At 43.1% G+C, this 20,674-nt stretch overlaps 1 protein-coding gene across 4 annotated transcripts in view; it reads left to right on the top strand.

The window, feature by feature from the left end:
• Window positions 1-20,674, top strand: part of TSPAN4 (tetraspanin 4) — a 422,638-nt gene that overhangs the window by 139,500 nt on the left and 262,464 nt on the right. The gene's annotated exons all lie outside the window — the stretch shown is intronic.

Genomic DNA, 20,674 nt, shown 5'->3' on the forward strand with positions numbered 1-20,674 from the left:
TTGTCTGCGAAACGTGTATTGTTATCCTGCCAAAGTTATACAGTAAAGTTGTTCTATTTTTGGATCAAACACACAGGACTCTTCTCATCTCTGTTTGCACCAATACACACACTACCGTTATTTTCCACCCATTCTGTGGGTGGCGTTACCGACAATCCGGGTGGGTCAGTTACCACTCCAGGTTGCCGTGACAAGAGCCCAATGGACCCATAACAACCCGGAACAACAGTCGGCCATACAAAAAGCAGGTATCAACATCACACCTGTGTGCTGGACTAGCACGACAAATAACATCACTGGCTGAGCTCACAACAGACCATTCCAACCTGTCACCACATATTCTTCCCCCTTTTTGGTAATGCCTTTCCTAATTTCATTGACACTCCATGCATAAACTGCTGATGAAGAGTGTCCTTTGGGCAGGTAAATCTTGGTTCAGTAATGTAATGTAGTCATTAAGATGTAGTAACGGATTGGACAGGCTTCTTGTCAACTGATGTGATCAAATGTTGGTTTTAGAGCATGGCAAACCTGTTCCAGCTTTACGCTCACAAATATGTGAGACATTTTAGAGTAAAAATCTTGACAGGACAGGAAAAAACGGATTAAAGGGGAACTCCAGGTAGAGGTTAAAAAAAAGAAACTTCTGCAGAAGCATAACGCATTACTTACCTGTCTATCCCAGTTTTCAAACTACCAAAAATTCATTTGTTTGGTTTTTTTTTGCTCTGTTTTGTGTTTCTGTCCTTCCTGGTTTAGCATTTCCCAGAATGCAATGCTTTCCCTCATATGATCATCACAGCCCCCACCCATTGCAATCAGTAAAATTAGTGCAGCAGCTGCTTCTGGCCGGACAGAGATGGTGAATCCAGCCAAGCCTCCTGTGAGATCACGCCCTGCCCCCTGTCTGCATCATCAGTAAACACAAATAATGTGAGACAGAGATATGCAATATTTGTCTCCTAAGGGGGGATAGCAGCAGGAGCAGGAGACAATGTGAATTGGCACAGGGACCATTTTTTTTCACTTCCTGGATTTCTATCAGCTACCAGTGTGGCAGAACTGTACAGATAAAGTAATAGGCTGGGTTCACACTACGTATATTTCAGTCAGTATTGTGGTCCTCATATTGCAACCAAAACCAGGAGTGGATTGAAAACACAGAAAGGATCTGTTCACACAATGTTGAAATTGAGTGGATGGCCGCCATTTAATGGCAAATATTTGCTGTTATTTTAAAACAACGGCTGTTGTATTGAAATAATGGCAGTTATTTACCATTATATGGCGGCCATCCACTCAATTTCACCAGTGTGTGAACAGATCCTTTCTGTGTTTTCAATCCACTCCTGGTTTTGGTTGCAATATGAGGACCACAATACTGACTGAAATATACGTAGTGTGAACCCAGCCATACATTGTATAGACACATTTATGTAACTTTTATTGTACTTTTAATAGAAAACAAGTTTTTCCTATCCGGAGTTTCCCTTTAAGTGCTATACACATTCCTTTCCCCAGGTTTTGCTTACCTGGTCACCTGTCATCTTGCAGGCCTTGAGAAATCTGCTGCGGATCTGTTGTGTGTCTGTACCCTAAGGGTAGCTTCACATGTACAGTTTCACAGCAGATTTTATGCTGCCGATCTGCAGTGGAAATTGACGTGCTATGATGATACTTGTGACACCACTCCTGTGGTGGTTGGCTGTACTTGCTCCCCAAATTATCCCATAAACATAGTCTACCAATAAAGTGTAGTTTACATTACATTGCACATTACATCTCCCATAGACTTCAATACAGTCCATAGGCTTTTACATATACTTGCCCCGTGCTGGACACTCCATAGGAATTACACCCTGATTCGTGAAGTCTCCATGATCTGCTAAATTAAGAGAAATAGCCCTATATGTGCATTTCCCATAATTAATGTACATTTGGAATTTGTCTAACTTTCCATAAGAAATAACATATTTAAAAATACCCTTGTACGAACTTCTCCTTTAAGCCCCAGTCGTGGTTATCTGGGTGTAGCTATGCTTCCGGGCCTTCCCAGTTACTTGTGTTGTGATATAGGATACGTAGACCTCTTTCGGTAGCTTTGTCCTATCCAGGCTAGTTCCTCTTGTGTTTCAGGATACTACCCTGCACTTTTTTAGATGTGTTCTCGGCATGAGTGTTCCTGGACTCTTCTCTCTTTAAAGTGCTTAGCACTGCATATTAGATATAGTAGGAGTAATTAAATTAAATTAGCTCGTTTCTAGACTAGACTGAACCGTGTCCCTGTTAGGGGTCCTTGCAGCAGCCAGACCCTGGCTTATCTACAGCGGGAGCAGTAGGCTTTTGCTTCCTCTCTCTGAGAATCTTGAAAAAACTAACCTTACACTTTCTCCACCAGTGTCTCCCCCTATAGAGGCCTAAAGAGAAAGATAATAGGTTAGAACGAAGCAGAGAGCACCTCCTACTGGTCAACAACCACACATGGTATACATGTAAAACATTAACCCATGACCTTCCTTAGCTGTGCAATGCATAGGAATACAAAATACTGACATCTAGTGGTAAAACTGTAAATTACCCTTCAGCACCACTTAAAGGGGAACTCACACTCGGCACAGGGGCCATTTTTTTTCACTTCCTGGATTTATAACCGCTACCAGTGTGGCAGAACCGCACAGATACGGTAATACAATGTATATACACATCTATATAACTTTTAATGTACTTTTAATAGAAAACACGTTTTTCTTATCCAGCGTTCCCCTTTAACCTGAAAACAGGAAGCTTTTTCAGAGGTGCAAAGAGATTAAAGAGAGAGATAAAAACCACCCATGATGGGACACCACAAACGTCCTGCTTCATTTTACCAAACTGCTATGGGCAGTTTACTCCAGTGTAGATTTTACACTCTTTGATAAATCTCCCCCTTAGGGTGCCTTTACACGTACCGACTCGGCTAGGTCCTGGCAGATCACTGTCACTACATAGACGCAGCGGTCTGAACGGGGGCCCGGCGTCCTGCTCTCGCGCCTGGCCAATCAGTGTTGCCCTGCCGCAGCCACTTATTGGACTTGCGGAATAGCAGGACGCCGGGACCCCGTGGAGCGAGGAAGAATGTATAGAGAGCGGAGCGGGAGGCGGGCAGCATCAGAAGGGGTTAAGCGACCGGCAGAATTACATACACGCAGCGGTCGTTCAGACCGATGCGTGTATGTAGTGACAGTGATCTGCCAGGACCTAGCCGACTCACAGCGTAGTCTCTCTTCAGTCTGTTTGCTTCTCTGTCTCTCCAGCTACTACCCCCCCCCCCCCCCCCACACACACACACCATAGACTTATATGGGCAGGATATAACTTGATTCCTCTGTGAGCTGCTAGTCTATTTTCTTCTCAGGGGGAATTTAAAGTGTCACAGTCATTTCGGACCCAGATCAGTCCAGGTCTGAGTATTCGGACTTGTACTGAACGTGAGAATGAGCTGAGAGTAAGCCACGCTCGGCGTGATCCATTCCCAGTTCTCTGTCACGTGATGAGTCGGGCTCATACTGTAAGTTTAAGGAGCCTGACCCGTTCCATGAGACAGAGCAGGGAGCGGAACGCACTGCAGCGCAGGCTTCCCCCGACTGATCAGTATTCTGATCAGTATGGGTCTGAACACTCACTGGACCGACAGTAGTGGATTATAATAGGGGCGTTTTGGGCGGCAGCCCGGAGCCCTGAGCTCCTGGGGGCCCATGACCACCCAAAAAGACTTATACTTTCAATGGTGTACTGTCTCCTGGCTACACTTCCGCCATGATTTGCAAAAAATCACTGTTTTTTTATGTCAATTTCGCACAAATCAGGACATCATGACATTATCTATCCTGTACTATGAACGCCAGGCTAGTGCTTCCATAGTTACAGTGGGGTGGGGGGGCCCAGGCTTGGTGAACAGCCCGGGGCCTATGGTAAAGTTAACCCGCCCCTGTGGACCGATCAAAACCTTTTACATTTTTTTGGACACTTTTAAAGCTGTTTTTAGAGTTTGTGTGTTCTATTATATGTTTTCCTAATAAAGTAAGAACTGTAGCTGAACCAAGTAGAAAGAATTCAGAAAGAATTTCCGAGCACATTCATGGTTAATGACTTTATGAAGCAGCAGCAGTGTTACCCTGGTGCAGAAACACTTTGTCAGTGGCATATTTTTCTTTTGCTCTATACTGCTTTGATGTTGATTATCTTAATGACATAAGTACTGTTGTAGGGGAAGAAGAATGGATTTGTTAAATTGTTAGAGAGAGGAGATAATTCAGAGTGTACTAATGTCTCTCTTAAACCATCGGCTAATTAAATGCCAACTAGAGTTATCATCCCGGTCATCGACAGTCAAGTACTGAAGCTGCTCTGTCTGGCTGATCAAGGGGCCTTTGTTTCAAGTGTTGTCTTTATAGTGCACACTGTGTGTATATCACTGACGGTCAGGGGCGTAACTAGAAATGGCTGGGCCCTTGTAGCAAACTTTTGATTGCGTCCCCCCCCCCCCCCCCCCCCCCCCCCCCCCCCCCCCCCCCCGACTGACCACTAAACGGTCAAGTGAAGTCATAACTACATAACTGCTATCTCTGGTCAGGAGTGCTTGCAGTTAAAGGGACATTTGCAAAACCCAGGAGACCAGCAGGGCCACCCGGTGCTGCAAATGATGACGGCTCAGGGGGCCTAGTGTATTGCAGGAGCAGGCCATGGGGCCCCCTGATGCGGCGGGCTCCATAGCAGCCGCTATGGCTGCTATAGTGGTAGTTACGCCCCTGCTGACGGTCTATCAAATACACTGAAAGAGCTATGTTTTATTCCAAGTTGTGAGCATGGTATTGTATTGATTCCAGTTATGAATTTAGAATTAATAATCATATGCTCTATTTCAGGGGTGTTAAACTCAAAAACACAATGGGACAAAATTTTAAAAATTGACCAAAGTTGTGGGCCAACCTTAAAATCTATCAAAACGTGCATGCGGCATTCCTGATACTGTCAGAGCAATGTGCAGTGCTCCTTGCACTGTCAAAGTGGCACAGGCCTCCTGGCGACATGCACTATAATAAATGATATCATAAATTGCCATGACATGACAAGTATAGGAAGATAGAGTGAAGGAAAGTTTAGGGAGGGAAGCATCCATTCCACTGCTGCACATACCACCCAAGACAAGTGTACCGCCATCGTATGGGGATAACTGGGCTGCAGACTAGTATGCTAGTGCACAGGGGCTTAGCTAGGATTCATGGGGCCCCATAGCAAAAAACTGTAACGGACCCCCCTCCCGTTTGCACAACACAAAGCACTGCATATTGTGGCCAAAAAATTAAATCTCTTGTGACCAGAAGCAGAATTCTGCCTGTAGCTACAAAAGTTACTGGCAGAGCAGAGAGCCAATGGCTGCTTGTTCTGTCAGTCCACTGTATTTAAACTATAAGGGCCCATTAGAAGCCCTTATGGTTAAATACATACTGTAGTTGCAGCAGCAAACTACCTTCTACTTAACCACTCATGTACTGCTGTGTGTCAGTGACCCAATGTTCTCTTGCATGCTGCAACACAAAAAAAAAAAGAATTAAAAAGAAAGACAAGGAGATCTCTGTTTCACCGCTCCTGCACTGGTAACTTCTGACCTCTGGATGGAGCTCTGCACATTTTCCTACTTGATTGCAACAGCCAGAAAACAGATCAGGGGTTATAAGAGCAGTGAAGCAGAGATCTCCTTGTTCTCTACTTATTAACCCTTTTTTTGTGTTGCAGCAAGTGAACACTGGGTCACCTATACACTGCCCTATATAAGGGGTTAAGCAGAAAGACACAGGACAGATCTTATTTTCCCTATGCATCCCTGGGAATCCTTCCCCCATGGGCCCCATAGCAGCTGCCTACCCAGCCACTATGGTAGCTATGCCACTACTAGCACCTACAGTATATGCAAGCTCCCCATACATGGTGACTAAAATGGTAACAATGACTCCTTCTGTAGCAAATGTGGTATTAGTTCTCTTAATAAAACCCCCTAATACTGCCTCATAAATTAGTTTCCCCCGCACAGTAGTTACTTCATTATTTCCCTCAGTTGTGCCCCACAAATAGTTATTCCCCCAATAATCCCACACAAATAGTTATTCCCCCAATAATCCCACACAAATAGTTATTCCCCCAATAATCCCACACAAATAGTTATTCCCCCAATAATCCCACACAAATAGTTAATTCCCCCATTAGTGCTCCTAGAAATATTTAATTCCCCCAAAAGTTCCCCAAACTGCCTGCGTTTTAGAATATTGTAATATGAGCTGTCCGGGCGGCTATCTGTACTGTCCATATTGTAATCCGCTGCAAAGTCCTGCAGGCCAATTTAAGAAAATCTACTTGTTTTCTCGGCAAGCCAAAAAATCCTGACACCGCGGGCCAGAGCTTGACATGCCTGCTCTATTAAAACATTTTTGGACATACAGTAGTATGGACTGCTGTCTGTAAAGTTCCCCATACACTTTATACTGATCTATAAGATACTGTATCTATCGATCACATACTGTATAGCAAACAAGCGCTGATCACGCTGATCAGTGCTCACTTGCATCTTTGCATGGCCCCATATTGGGCTGTGTAAAAGGAGCCTAAGCCAAAGCACAGAGTGCTATAGAGTATGTGAAGAAAGAGGCTATAAAAGAGAAACTGGACAAGAAGGAAAAGTCATTTAATTATGGAAACTACAGGATCGATTAACATGTTAATAATAGGTAAATGATAAAAAAAAATTGAATCATATCTATTAATTCAATATTGAGTGCCACATGCAGGAATACATTCATTTTCATGCCTTGGCTATTAGTAAGGTTATTAATGGTTGTCTTGAAGAATTTTCTGCCACACTGAATGAACTTGGGCAACCAAATCATCAGGCTCCACTGCTGGCAGCTCCTTTTGCTGTTGTCATTAAGTCTGATCACCCTAGGATGAGAACAGGTGGCCTGGCATTATTGTATTGAACGACCACTCCAAGGACACTTTTGAGAAATGGCTGTCCCAGTGGTTCCACAGCCACATCAATGTAATACTAAATTGCTAGTGTACCTGGAATGAGGACTGGGTATCTAAAAGTGGGATATGCATCTACCATAAAGGATGCAGTATTGCTCAAGATATACACTCACCGGCCACTTTATTAGGTACACCTGTCCAACTGCACGTTACCACTTAATTTCTAATCAGCCAATCACATGGCGGCAACTCAGTGCATTTAGGCATGTAGACATGGTCAAGACAATCTCCTGCAGTCCAAACCGAGCATCACTATGGGGAAGAAAGGTGATTTGAGTGCCTTTGAACGTGGCATGGTTGTTGGTGCCAGAAGGGCTGGTCTGAGTATTTCAGAAACTGCTGATCTACTGGGATTTTCACGCACAACCATCTCTAGGGTTTACAGAGAATGGTCCGAAAAAGAAAAAACATCCAGTAAGCGGCAGTTCTGTGGGCGGAAATGCCTTGTTGATGCCAGAGGTCAGAGGAGAATGGGCAGACTGGTTCGAGCTGATAGAAAGGCAACAGTGACTCAAATAGCCAACCGTTACAACCAAGGTAGGCAGAAGAGCATCTCTGAACGCACAGTACATCGAACTTTGAGGCAGATGGGCTACAGCAGCAGAAGACCACACCAGGTGCCACTCCTTTCAGCTAAGAACAGGAAGCTGAGGCTACAATTTGCACAAGCTCATCGAAATTGGACAGTAGAAGATTGGAAAAACGTTGCCTGGTCTGATGAGTCTCGATTTCTGCTGCGACATTCGGATGGTAGGGTCAGAATTTGGCGTCAACAACATGAAAGCATGGATCCATCCTGCCTTGTATCAACGGTTCAGGCTGGTGGTGGTGGTGTCATGGTGTGGGGAATATTTTCTTGGCACTCTTTGGGCCCCTTGGTACCAATTGAGCATCGTTGCAACGCCACAGCCTACCTGAGTATTGTTGCTGACCATGTCCATCCCTTTATGACCACAATGTACCCAACATCTGATAGCAACTTTCAGCAGGATAATGCGCCATGTCATAAAGCTAGAATCATCTCAGACTGGTTTCTTGAACATGACAATGAGTTCACTGTACTCCAATGGCCTCCACAGTCACCAGATCTCAATCCAATAGAGCATCTTTGGGATGTGGTGGAACGGAAGATTCACATCATGGATGTGCAGCCGACAAATCTGCGGCAACTGTGTGATGCCATCATGTCAATATGGACCAAAATCTCTGAGAAATGCTTCCAGCACCTTGTTGAATTTATGCCACGAAGAATTGAGGCAGTTCTGAAGGCAAAAGGGGGTCCAACCCGTTACTAGCATGGTGTACCTAATAAAGTGGCCGGTGAGTGTATTCTGCTCAAACATAACTTATATGTTGCTGCCCATGGTGAGACTAACAAATCCTTCCATACTTATTATCAATTCAGTCTTTTTCCCCCAGTTCTGAGCTGTAATGCCAGAAGGATTAATCACAGTAAGTTTATCAGCAACTTGACCTCAGATTAACCCTCCCAGCATTACAAAGAAGCTACAAAGTTGCAGATAAAGCCTGCTAGGTACTTTTTTTTTTATATCAGCTGCCTTGGAAGGGAGGGGGGAGGAGGGGGGAGACAGAGAGAAAAGCTCACACACAGAGTTTTGTGTTTTCAGCAGAAAGCAGCAGCACAGTGCTGGGGGAAGGAGACTAAATAGATAATAGTAAGTATGGAAGAAATTGTTAGTCTCAACATATAAAAAGTTATGTTTGAGCGGAATACGCCTTGAAACATGCACTGGCATTGTACTGACTAACCATGTTCAGGTTAATGGACCCAGACATGTAGGAAATACGAAGTAAAAGGGAGAGAAAGGGAGTCTATGCATGGGTAGAAACGTCAGAAAGTATGTATAGCATTGAGTAATATCTGAGAAGGGGGCATTATACCCCCGTACAGTATAATAACATGCAACCAATTTCCTGTGGTGTTTAGGACCTATAGCATATAGAGCCCCTTGAAAACCTGCATTTAGGGGACTAGAAGGAAAGAAATAAAGGCTCCCTTTCATTACCTATTAAAATGTGACTGGCTCTCACTTTAACATTCTCTTCCTTTGAAACTGGCTGGCTATTCATGATTTTTCTAGAACTTTTTTTCAGCCGGCATGTGTTTCGGTACATTTTTGTTTTGCATACTTTACACATTGGAAAGTGGTGTTGTAAATGTGTAATAGTCAATTTTCCCACTATGTGGGAGTTTACCTTTTGACTGGCTTTATCACTTTCTGTGCTCCATTATTTTTCTGTAATGTGCTTTGTAGAAGCTCAAAAAACATTTCTTCATTTAGCTTGTGTGGGATGAATCTTCTGCACAGAATGGTGGCCCCCTGGTGACTTGTAATTACAGATTAATGGCATCCCGTCTGTCACTGTGGCAGCGCCAATGCTTACAGTCACCTAAATTGCTTACATCTTCACTCCATCTCTTATATTGTATAGAATTCTCTGCAGGTACAATACATGTAGAGAGGGGGCAAAATATAACTGTAGGAGTACAGTACTAATGAGGGTATCATTGGTCTAGATCATCCTTTTCTATTCATATGTAGCTTCCAGCAGTAACTTTATAGTCACATCACTATTAAAGGGAGCCTGTCATCACTTTTATGCTGCCTGAATCATAAGTAATCAGGGAAGGGGTGGAATGGGGGAGGGAGGCCGGGGACAGAGGAATGGATTAAAGATTGGAAAGATTGGATTAATTTTGGCTAAACTTGCGACTTAAGCTGGATTGGCTGACCATCTTAGCAAGGTAAAGTTAAAAGAGGACAAGTCATAGATCACCCCAGCCCACGCCAAGAACCTCTCTTAACAGAGTAGGGCAGTATCCTAGACAGAGGAACTGACCCGGATAGAGCAAAGCAGCCGTATAAAGGTCTATGTACTCTATCTCACAGCGCAGGTGACACCGGATAAATTCGGACACTTAGTTGCTCTCAGGTAACCAAGACTGGGGCTTGAGTCACCCTCGTAGGAGGGGTAACCCAACACTGCAGGGCAGAAGGTGGTTCTAGCGACAGTAAGGTCGAAACACGGGCACAAGTATCTTCTTCTCAAGGATTCTTCTTCAAGTATTTCTTGAGCACTTAACTACACTGGATTGGGGCTCTCCCAACAAACTCATCTCACCTTCTCTAAACTCTTCTACTCTTCTAAACCAAGCAAACACTGCTGCTCTACCTTAACACTTAAATATCTCTCAGCACAGATTCAGTGGGCTCAAGTCTGTATTCTAGAAGTCACCTATTGAACAGCTATTCTGTATTGCAAGAGACTTTCAGTAAAACCACTTTAGTTATTCTACTGGGACTTAGTGATCATTGCACCAGCACCTATACACACTGGTTACACTATCCTTGGGTCTTTTCCCCCATTCTATGGGTGGCAGTACTGACAGCCCGGGTGGATCATCTTCCCACTCTGGACCACCGCGATAAGAGCCCAAGGGACCCATCACAACCCGGCAGGTCACCGACTATTAGGGATCAATGTAGCCAGCCACTACAAAAAAGCAGGTACGTATAACACCACACCTGTGCGCTGAACCAGCACTGGCGTCACAACAGTAGCATTCCAACCACCGACACAGAATGGGTAGGATACCAGCCCCTGCCTGTTCGAAATGATTACAAGAACTGGCTGATTTCTGGCATATGATTTGGACATGTCCTCGAACTTTGGTCGGATGTTGTGCAAACATTGACTAACATATGCTCTATGCTTGTACCTCTTAATCCCACAGTATGTCTATTTGGTGCTTTGAGCAAGGAAGTGTGGACACCTCATCAGTGTATCTTTCATTCCCTGCCCACAAGTTTATAGCGGATAGATAGATGTCCACCTGAGTGTTCAATGTGGATTTTACTTGTGAACACGGCTGTCTCTTATAAGCGGATAGTTTATTTATACAGAAAGTGCCCAACTAAAGTTAAAGGTCTTGGACCTGTGGTGTAACTCACCAATAACAACTATCTCACCAGAGGAACTGTCTTCCTGTATTCCTATGCCCTTAATATATTTGGGTTCTCTTTTTGAAACTGTATAATTATGCTGTAGCGGCATCTGTGTATGCTGCATTGTTCTTGTTTAGCTACGGAAATAACACCATAAAGAATTTATTGATGAAAATGACTTAATTTTTGATTATGCTGTTTAACATTCCTTGCATGTCATGTTTCTGAAGGTATGTTTCTGTAACTTGTTTAACTTTTAATAAAATCGAGTAAAAAAAAAAAAAAGTCTAACAAAACCAGGCAGGTTTTGTAAAAATCATAAGAAATGACAGCTATGCTTTAATTAAATAAAAAAAAAAAAAAAACCACAATACTTAATACGACTCCGTACCCACAATCTGACCCCCCCAAACCACTTGTACCTTTGGATAGCTGCTTTTAATCAAAGATCTGTCCTGGGGTCCGTTTGGCAGGTGATGCAGTTATTGTCTTAAAAAAAAATACTTTTAAATTTGAAGCCCCGTGCCAAACGGGAGTATCTGTGCCCTAACTTTGCACCACCCCTCTGTCCCTCTTCCCCACCATCTTTATTAGGAATACCACTGAAACATTTTCTCCATGTTGAACATTGCAGGTCCTTAAAGGGGTTGTCCAGCATGGGGGCTATCCTGCCTCCTTCACTGAGTGGCTGAGCGGACCTGAGACGTCACGTGTCGGGCCCGTGTCAGACACCCGGAAGCGGCTGGGAACTGAGCACTGGAGCGACGCGATGTGGGACCCACCGCTGGAACCGGGGAGGTGAGTGGACGTCTTTTCTTTCAGCCACCTTCTCCCCGGCCATATGAAAAAATAGCCCCCACGCTGGACAACCCCTTTAACAATCCAGCCCATGTGCCGGGCTGCCACAGGTGGGGAATAGGAGGTAATCTGCCTGTAGCATTCCTAATGATGTGGAGGGCGGGGAGGAGGGATGGAGGGGTGGCAAGTTAGGGCACAGATACTCCCGTTGGGCTCAGGGCTTCAAGTTTAAAAGTATTTTTTAAGACAATGACTGCATCACCTGCCGAACGGACCGCAGGACAGATCTTGGATTAAAAGCAGCTATCCAATGGTACAAGTGCTTTGGGGGAGGGGGGGCAGATTGTGGGTACAGAGTTGCTTTAAGGGAAGAAATGATTCAAAAGCAGCAGCATTCATGGGAGAAAGTACCTACCAGCCTAAACATATAGGGGGAGATTAATCAAACAGTGGAAACTGGCTCAGTTGCCCCTAGCAATTAATCAGATTCCACCTTTCATTTTCCAAAGAGTCTGTGAGGAATGAAAGGTGGAATCTGATTGGTTGCTAGGGGCAACTGGGCCAGTTTCCACTGTTTGTTAAATCTCCCCCATAGGGTGTGCCTGCCTTTGGATGTGGTTCCATTGCTGCATAGCACAGATTTGTTCTAATGGAGTCTGGTTCTGCCCTTTCCTTCCATCTAAACTGCATGCTTCAGATTCTGCCTTTTTTATATTGAGTTCTTCACAATTTTGTCCATCCAGAGCTTTTAAGGCTATGAACACCTTTGAAACAATCTTTTTTTTCTTTTTACCTTGGCAACTTCTTACCTTACAAAACACGTATTCTATAGATGTTTCTTAAAATGTTGCTTAGTTTCTGTTCTACAGCCTCTACAATTTGCTACATAAGCTCTGATTTTATTTTATTTTTTATATTTGTACACAGCCTCTATGATTCTCCTCTGCAAAACTGCTTTTTACAGCCTCTGGAATCTGCCCTCCAAGATTTTGTCCACTCCCTCTTGTTCTCGCTAACCTATAGAGCAAAACATCTGTTTTTATCTATTTAGAAAGAGGCTTTTATTGTGTCTTCGGGAACAAATCCGCAATAAAAAAAAAGGTTGGTATAAATGTTTACGTAACCTTTAAATGCCCTCTAAGTCAGATGCTCGAGTCCGATAGTTCCGCATTTGATTATCGGTGGCTGAAGAAGGCCTAGGGTTTCCTGGAAAAAATGGATACAGCCTCTGCCTTGCAATGTCTGTCCAAGCTATACATTAATAACAGCAATGTATACCTATGCCATATGCCCTTTAGTGGCATCCGACTTACATAAGCACCCATGTGAATAAAACATATGCTTGGCACATACTGTAAATTGATATTGTGAACACAGTGTAAAAGGAGCCTTAGTCACATATACTGTACAGTACCTGTTTTTGTGCATTTTGTCATTGTTTTGCTGTATAAACTTGTGTGTCAGTGTGTGGAATGACGCTCTGGTATTCTCCTTGAGAATTTTCTAGTTCAGTGAAGAATTCATGATCATTCAATAATAACACATCCTCTTAACTTTCACACTAAAAGACATCTTGTATGATGATCGTGGTGAAGTATGTGAAGTGTTTTCTTCCCATAGACTGGATCTGTCAGTTAAGTCATACTCCTCATAAATTCCTCATTATATGGCAGCAGCAGTTCCGTGCATCTGTAGTGTTGGCATGGTATTGGGTATCCTGATCTGACCTTCTTATGTCTATCTAAACTATTCACTGGAATGGGTGGGGGGGTTTTAGCAAGCACTAAGCCCCCCGTCCTAGGGTAGGAGGAGTGTTGTATAGCAGCATTCGGAGAATGTTCAGTTTTTGCAGTTTGAAGGTTCACTCCATGGTAACACAGAAATTTAAAGACATTATTGAGTACACCGGTATATAGAATAATAGTTTTTTACAGGTATTTGTTGTCTATGGTAACATTTGAAATCTTATTACGATGGGGAATGTTTTTTCTTCTATAAAAATGACGCAAGTAAAAGCAACTAACAGCACGTCACTCAAGCTAAGCATCGAGGTTCAGCCTGAAAATGGCATTACAGCCCACACAGAATACAATTCTTTCTAAGATCAATCCGATTATAAGCAATCAATACAGCGCTGGTGGTTAAACACTGAACCGCGGGTGCAATGAGTTAACCGCTAATCCCAATTTATGAACACGCCACAGCAGAGAAGAAAAGAATTTTAGTAAAAAAACATGTCAATTAACATCAAAGCCATCAAATATCAGTCACTGGGATTTAATGGGAACATTGCAGATACCGAGATCAGCCTCATATGACCTTGTGATTGCCTCATAAAATCAATAGAATTATATTACTGTCAGAGCTGGTGTCGAGGTTGGTGGGGTGCTACACAACATAGTGGCCCAATCCAAAAAGGGGTCCTCTTGCTTGAAGACTGCTATTCAGCTGTCTGACTGTGCAGGGGAGTAGAAAAGCACCTTAAAAGCAGAGACAGCTGAAGAATTATTGCAGCAGAGTGAGCCCTATATGCCAGATATTGGGAGCACCTCACTGTATAGTCATACTACTGGTTCCTCTTCACTGTATTGTAACACCTTTCCATCATAGCTGGCAGTAGCTCCTTTACCACTTTGTGCTACAGTAGTTCTATGGTGGGGACAGACTGTACCGGGACCCTACCATGATCATCGAGCGTTGGTCTCCTATTACCTGGTTTCCTTCCGTGGCCCACTTTTGTTAAGTTTTAAGTAGAGATTAGCAAACTTTTTAAAGGGAACCTGTCACACCCGGTGACTGGGTGAAGGCCGCCCAACCCCCTGCTAGAAACCCCTTCTCTCCATTGGAGCCATTCATTCTGCATAGATGAGTCGGACTCATCTATGCAGCGCACGCGCCGGGCTTCCAACTGGGATATCTCTGTTCCGGGACCGGCTCCAGGCGCGGGACTTTGAGAGAAGGGGTAAGTATAAGGGTCTCTAGCGGGCAGTCGTGGTGGCAGGTCTCCTTTAAAAGCTCGGTTTGGCACTAAAACAGCTAAACTATTGCAGGCGTTTTACTGGTTTAGTGAGGTTCAACAAGTTGACTCATCACTACTTACCTTTCCGAGTTTCCCCGGTGTCCTTCTATGAGTCTCCGGTTTTCTGAGACAAACTCATATTGGGAGTGGTAGCCTGCTGGCCATGGTGTTGGTGCTGTCCCATCTAGTCTCAGTCAGCGGTCGGCTGAGCAGGCTGTCACTCCTGAGATGAGTTTGTCTCTTAAGTGGAGGTGGCTGTGATCAGCAGGTGATACCGCAGACCTGTAGGAGGACACTGGGGGAGTGTGCACAGATAAAAATAGGCTCTTTTTTGTTTTCTATGTAACAGCAGCAGTGCGTAAAAATTTGCGGCTGCCATCCTGGATCGAGTTCATTATGAACTTTACAAAAATGTCAGTTCTGTAACAAGCCGAACTTTTTGCAAAGTTTGTGGAGTTTGGTTTACTCATCCCTAGTACTATCTACTACATATCGGGAACACCCCTCAAGACCAGCTGTTTTGGAAATGCTGTGACCCAGTTGACTACCAAATGCATTGTCTGGACATTGCTTGATCCTTCTTGACTGTCCACTTACTCCCTCATATATCCTGTTTTGTCAATGTCATTGTAACAAGATAATGTTATTCACTACCGGGCGGTGGTTTTAATAATATGGCAGATGGGTGTGTATATATAAATATAGAAAGTGGGCTTACGTAAGCCTTGAATCCCCTCGAAAACATCAGCATTGGACCGTGACGACGCTGACATAACTGCCGAATCAGACTCACTAGACTTCTTTCATGGGAGGAAGGGGGGAGGGATAAGTGAATGTTTAACATGAAACAAAATATAGAAGGAAAGCAGTGACTCGAGGAAAAATAATGGTACACAAGTGAGATGCAGAATTTAAGTAACAAAAAGAAAAGGCACAGATAAAATAAGCTAAAAACAGGGAAACAAAATCAGAGATACAGTTTTATAGCTTATAGTGTTTTCAGTATGTACTGTATGTGTGCAACAATGTAGCTAAAGACAGAACCATATTAACATCTCATAGACATAGTTTGTTTCATTAAAAGGGTTACCCAAAATTAGAAAAAGCACAGCTACTTTTCTGCAAAAACAGCACCACCCCTGTCCTTAGGTTGTGTGTGGTATTACAATTCAGCTCCATTCACTTCAATGGAAGTGAGCTGTAAAACTGCACCCAAACGCTGGACAGGGGTGGTGCTGTTTTTGCAGAAAGCAGCAAGGTTTTTTAAAGCCTGGATAACCCCTTTAAGTCAATAGTGCAATGCAATATAATAAAGGTTTTTCAGGGCAGAAATAATGCCTTCTATACAATATGAACTGAAATGGTCCTATATAGTGTAATATGGAGATGTTTGTTACTTGTTAATGGAAAAGAAAAAATAAAATATAAAAAAAAATTGGGGAAAAAAGGTAAAAAAATTGTGAAAAACTGTTCAAAAAACCATTACCGAGGCCAGAGAGAATATCTAAAAGTTTGCACCTCCTTTGGCCTGTTCAAACTAAGCCTCCCAATATTGTGTGCTCTCCCATGGCCTGAAAGTGTGTGCTATATAGAGAATGGAAAGTAGCAAACGGACTTGTGTTAAGATAGGGGGTGATGCCAAGTGTTACGCAATAGTTTACATAAGCGCTTTTCATGTGTTACAGAAGAGAGAGAGCTGTGAAGACCGAGGCGTTTGTCTCGAGGTGGCGGATAATGGCAGCGCTACGCTGAGACCTAATGGGTGCTAGTTATTTTATAAAGTGATTGAAATGGGCTCAATACCAGCTGTCCCCTCAGGCAACAGAATGAATAAGTGAAACTTCCGGATAAACAGACCCTGGGATATATTAGAATAAAAACCATTATTTTACACTCTTCATAGAAATCAATGCTGTCTCAAACTCATGTTTGTTTAGCCCAGTGTCTTATTGTGGAGGCTGTGAATCACTCAACCAACACTGATGAATTGAATCAATCTTCCATTTTACTGCTGCAAGTGCGAAAATAACCTATTGGAAGTATCTAATAATAACCATTGCGGGAGGGCGGCAGCACCATGTATATGGATCAGTCCATTCAGAGGAAAAGAGCCGCATGGCAGCAATGGAGCAGGATCAATGTCCCAAATCCGACTCGGAAAATAATAGAAAGGTTGTTGCAGCGTGTAAACTAAGAAAAAGTCATCCTCCCGTATGGCATTTCATCCCTAATATTAGCCTTTTAGCTTGAGAAATTCTCCTTTACAGGTCTAGACATTGCATTATTCCTATTGTATTTGAATTGGTGCTGTGACCTTTCCTTTATTTTCTAATCTCGCTCGTAGGATACAAAAGAGAGACAGCAACTCATGTTTGTTATATAGAATGTGTTACAATAAAACACTGTAAAATAAATACTAAAGATGAAGGAAGAACTTTAAAGTGGTCGTCTACTACTACTGTAGTTTCATTGCACACTTCCATTGATAAAGATGTGTGTAGATTGTAAATAAGAAGTCAATAATATCATGGCCAATAACCCAAATTCTACACATCGTTTCACCTGTAATCCAGGCATCCACTGGACAATTCCTGCTTGCCACCAGGGAAGTGAAGCATTACACAGTGTCCATTCACATCAATGGGTCGTATGTGTAAAGGTCCTCCAGAAAGATACCACTCCCCAATCTGGCCAATAGATGAGAATCACGAACAAAGAACCTTCCTCTATTACCTCATAAAGGCATGTCTGAAAACTGGACAACACCTTTAAAGGGGTTATTCAGCACTACCACAACATGGCCACTTTCTTCCAGAGACAGCACCACTCTCGTCTCCAGTTGAGGTGTGGTTTGCAATTAAAAGGGTTATCCAATGCTACAAAAACATGGCCACTTTCTTCCAGAGACAGGCACTCTCTTGTCTCCAGCTTGGGTGGGGTTTTGCTGCTCAGTTCCATTGAAGTGAATGGAGCTTAATTGCAAACTGCACCTGAACTGGAGACAAGAATCCTGTTGTCTCTGAAAGACAGTGGCCATGTTTTTGTAGCACTGGACAAAAACCTTTCAGCTCCGTTCACTTTAATGAAACTGAGTTACAGAACTCCACCCAAACTGGAGACAAAAGTGGTGCTGTCTCTGGAAGAAAGTGGCCATGTTTTTGTAGCCCTGGATAGCCCCTTTAAATATTCTGTAGCAGTCACAACCAGTGTTTTATAAAAGGCACATGATAGGTGCTTGGAACGTGTCACAGTTTCTCATTGGGAACCATGAGCTTCACATTACAGCTGTGGCCATAGACTTTGATCACATATCAGACTGTGTCCTCATAAGCCCAGACAGATGAATATTTTAGACCTTGTTCCCCATGAAGGTAGTAGTCTCCCACCTTTACCACTGTTACAGAACACACCAAAGAACCGTCAGTTTCACATGTAATGTATTTGCAGGTCCTAAAAGTGTCATGTTAATGCCGTGTTGCAGCGAGACTCTTACTCTATGAAGACAGTCTTGCACTCTGAACAAGTCTCATTAATTGTGCTCCTGTCTTAAAGTGACAAAATATCACTTGTCGCTTCTCAATCTGTAGGCTTTTTCTTCCACATTAATGCCGCGTGTGATGTTCCTGACATTTCTTCCTCTGAAATCCTATTTTTAACTTTTTCTCCTCCTCACAAGATCGGTAATTCCTTAGTCCCTTTCCTCTGACAGTCTTGGTGCGGCACGTGACAGCATCAGCTCCTGTTACCATCCTGACGGCTGTAAGGTTTCAGCATTATACATAATAGATGGTCTCAGTCTGTAACTCATTTGTCCTGAGTATTATAGAGTTCAGCAATGCCCAGTAGGTGTACAGGGGACTGTCAGTATTATGGGTATGGTGGGACAGAAATCAGGTCATTGTAGGTTCTTATTACTCGGCATGCTCATATCTCTGAACTATATAAGACATTGATGTGAAGCCTTACATTTCATTGTTCATTACTGGTAAGGTTGAAACATACAAATGAGGCTGGATACACATCTATGTCAAAGGTGTACATCAGAATAGAGGTATGCTGACATTTACCGCAGCAGGCCCATTTACTGGAGTGTACAGAATATAGTCTGCTAGTGACTGCCAAAATGTATTGCAGAACTCAGAATTGCACTAGAATTTTTTTTTTTTGAGTTTTATAAATTAAAAGTATACATTCTAGAAAAGGACCATAAATTAATAGTAGACTGTATTAGGTCCTAATACTGGTACATTGGACTACACACAAACATATCCCAACCAATACCTCTAATGTACTGCCTGAATGTGAAGAGAATTCTGTTCTGTTCTGTTTTGTTGACTTTATTTACCTGAAGTAATCACATCCAATGTAGACTGTTTGTGGTAAATTTTTAGCATTTCAGGAGGCACTCACACAGTCCTTACATACTGACAATGTGCTGCGGAACGGAATGCGGTTATCATCAGTTTAAATCTTCACACCACTGTACTGATACAGCCGCGATGCTGTGTCAGTACTGTAGCGTGAAGTCATGTAGTAATGAATCATGATGCCTGATTCTGGTCCGTAGCACGTCTTCTGTGCCCGGTTCATAATCGCGGAATGTGTGAGTGCCCCCTTACTTTGTTTTATTCACTGTGGAAAACAACCTACGATTAGCAAGCACAATATATGTGGTTGTCATATAGTGATATTCCCACTCGGTGCATTATGAGAACAGCAGTGGTTAAAGTGGTTGTGTAAGATTAAAAAAACAAGACTGCTTTTTTTTATTAAAACTGTGACCACTTAGCACTTACAATTCACTAATAGTTGTCATCAAATTCAAGAAGATATCATCATAATCATATCTCATAGTAAACTAAGGCTTAATTTCAGAAGATGTCCTGGAAGATTCAGGAATGGCTACAGTTGCCTATCTTGAACTCTGGGATTTGAAGAAGGCAGTTTCTGCATACAGACCCAAGAATATCATTAACTTGGAGGCCATTGTCCGTGAGGAACGTTATGAGCTTCTTTAGAAATTTCCTACTAAAGATGCTTGGCGTGAAGGGGTTGAATAATTCAGGGACTGCCGTAGTCAGCTAAAGAGGCATTTTCTGTTGGATTGGGAAAGACCACTTTACTTGTATTACTTGTTGTTTTAAACTATTTACTAGAGATGAGCGAATACGAGTAGGTATCCGATCGAATATTGCGGTATTCGAAAGATTCAAATTCAATCGAGTAGGGTGACGAATATGCAGGAAACATTCGAAAGCCCTCCCATCGCAGTTGGTGCTTTTTTTAATCCAATCACCATGCAGGGAGGCCGTGATGGACCCTGGGAGTATGCACGCAGCGCAAAAACAGCGTCTACCCTCATTGGATGGCTGAACCACATGACCTCGAATATTTAATAATTGACTTCCGCCTCTCGACCGCAGATGCGCTTTCAACCTAGCCAGGGAGAGATCTTGCAGCAGGGAGAGATAGGTTTTAGTAGCGTTTTGGTTAGGCAGGATTACTCCTGAACCCAAAAGTCCTTTTCAGGGCTAAGATCCAGCGAAAAAGTAATCTCTGAATCCAAAGCACTTCTCAGTGCTAAGACATAGATGATATAGCAGCAGCATCAGCATCAGCAGCTGTATTAACTCCAGTACCCTGTGTACAAATGACTTAAAGTATCCCTGGTTTAGCCCACTAAGGGCACAATAACCTTATACCTATTATGCCAGTTGCCCAGTAAAAGGCACGTAATACCTTTATTGTGCCAGTTGCCCAGTAAAAGGCAGGTGATACCTATTGTGCCAGTTTCCCAGTAAAAGGCAGGTGATACCTATTGTGCCAG

Source organism: Dendropsophus ebraccatus, chromosome 4 (assembly GCF_027789765.1).
Source record: "Dendropsophus ebraccatus isolate aDenEbr1 chromosome 4, aDenEbr1.pat, whole genome shotgun sequence".
NCBI classification, from domain to species: Eukaryota; Metazoa; Chordata; class Amphibia; order Anura; family Hylidae; genus Dendropsophus; species Dendropsophus ebraccatus.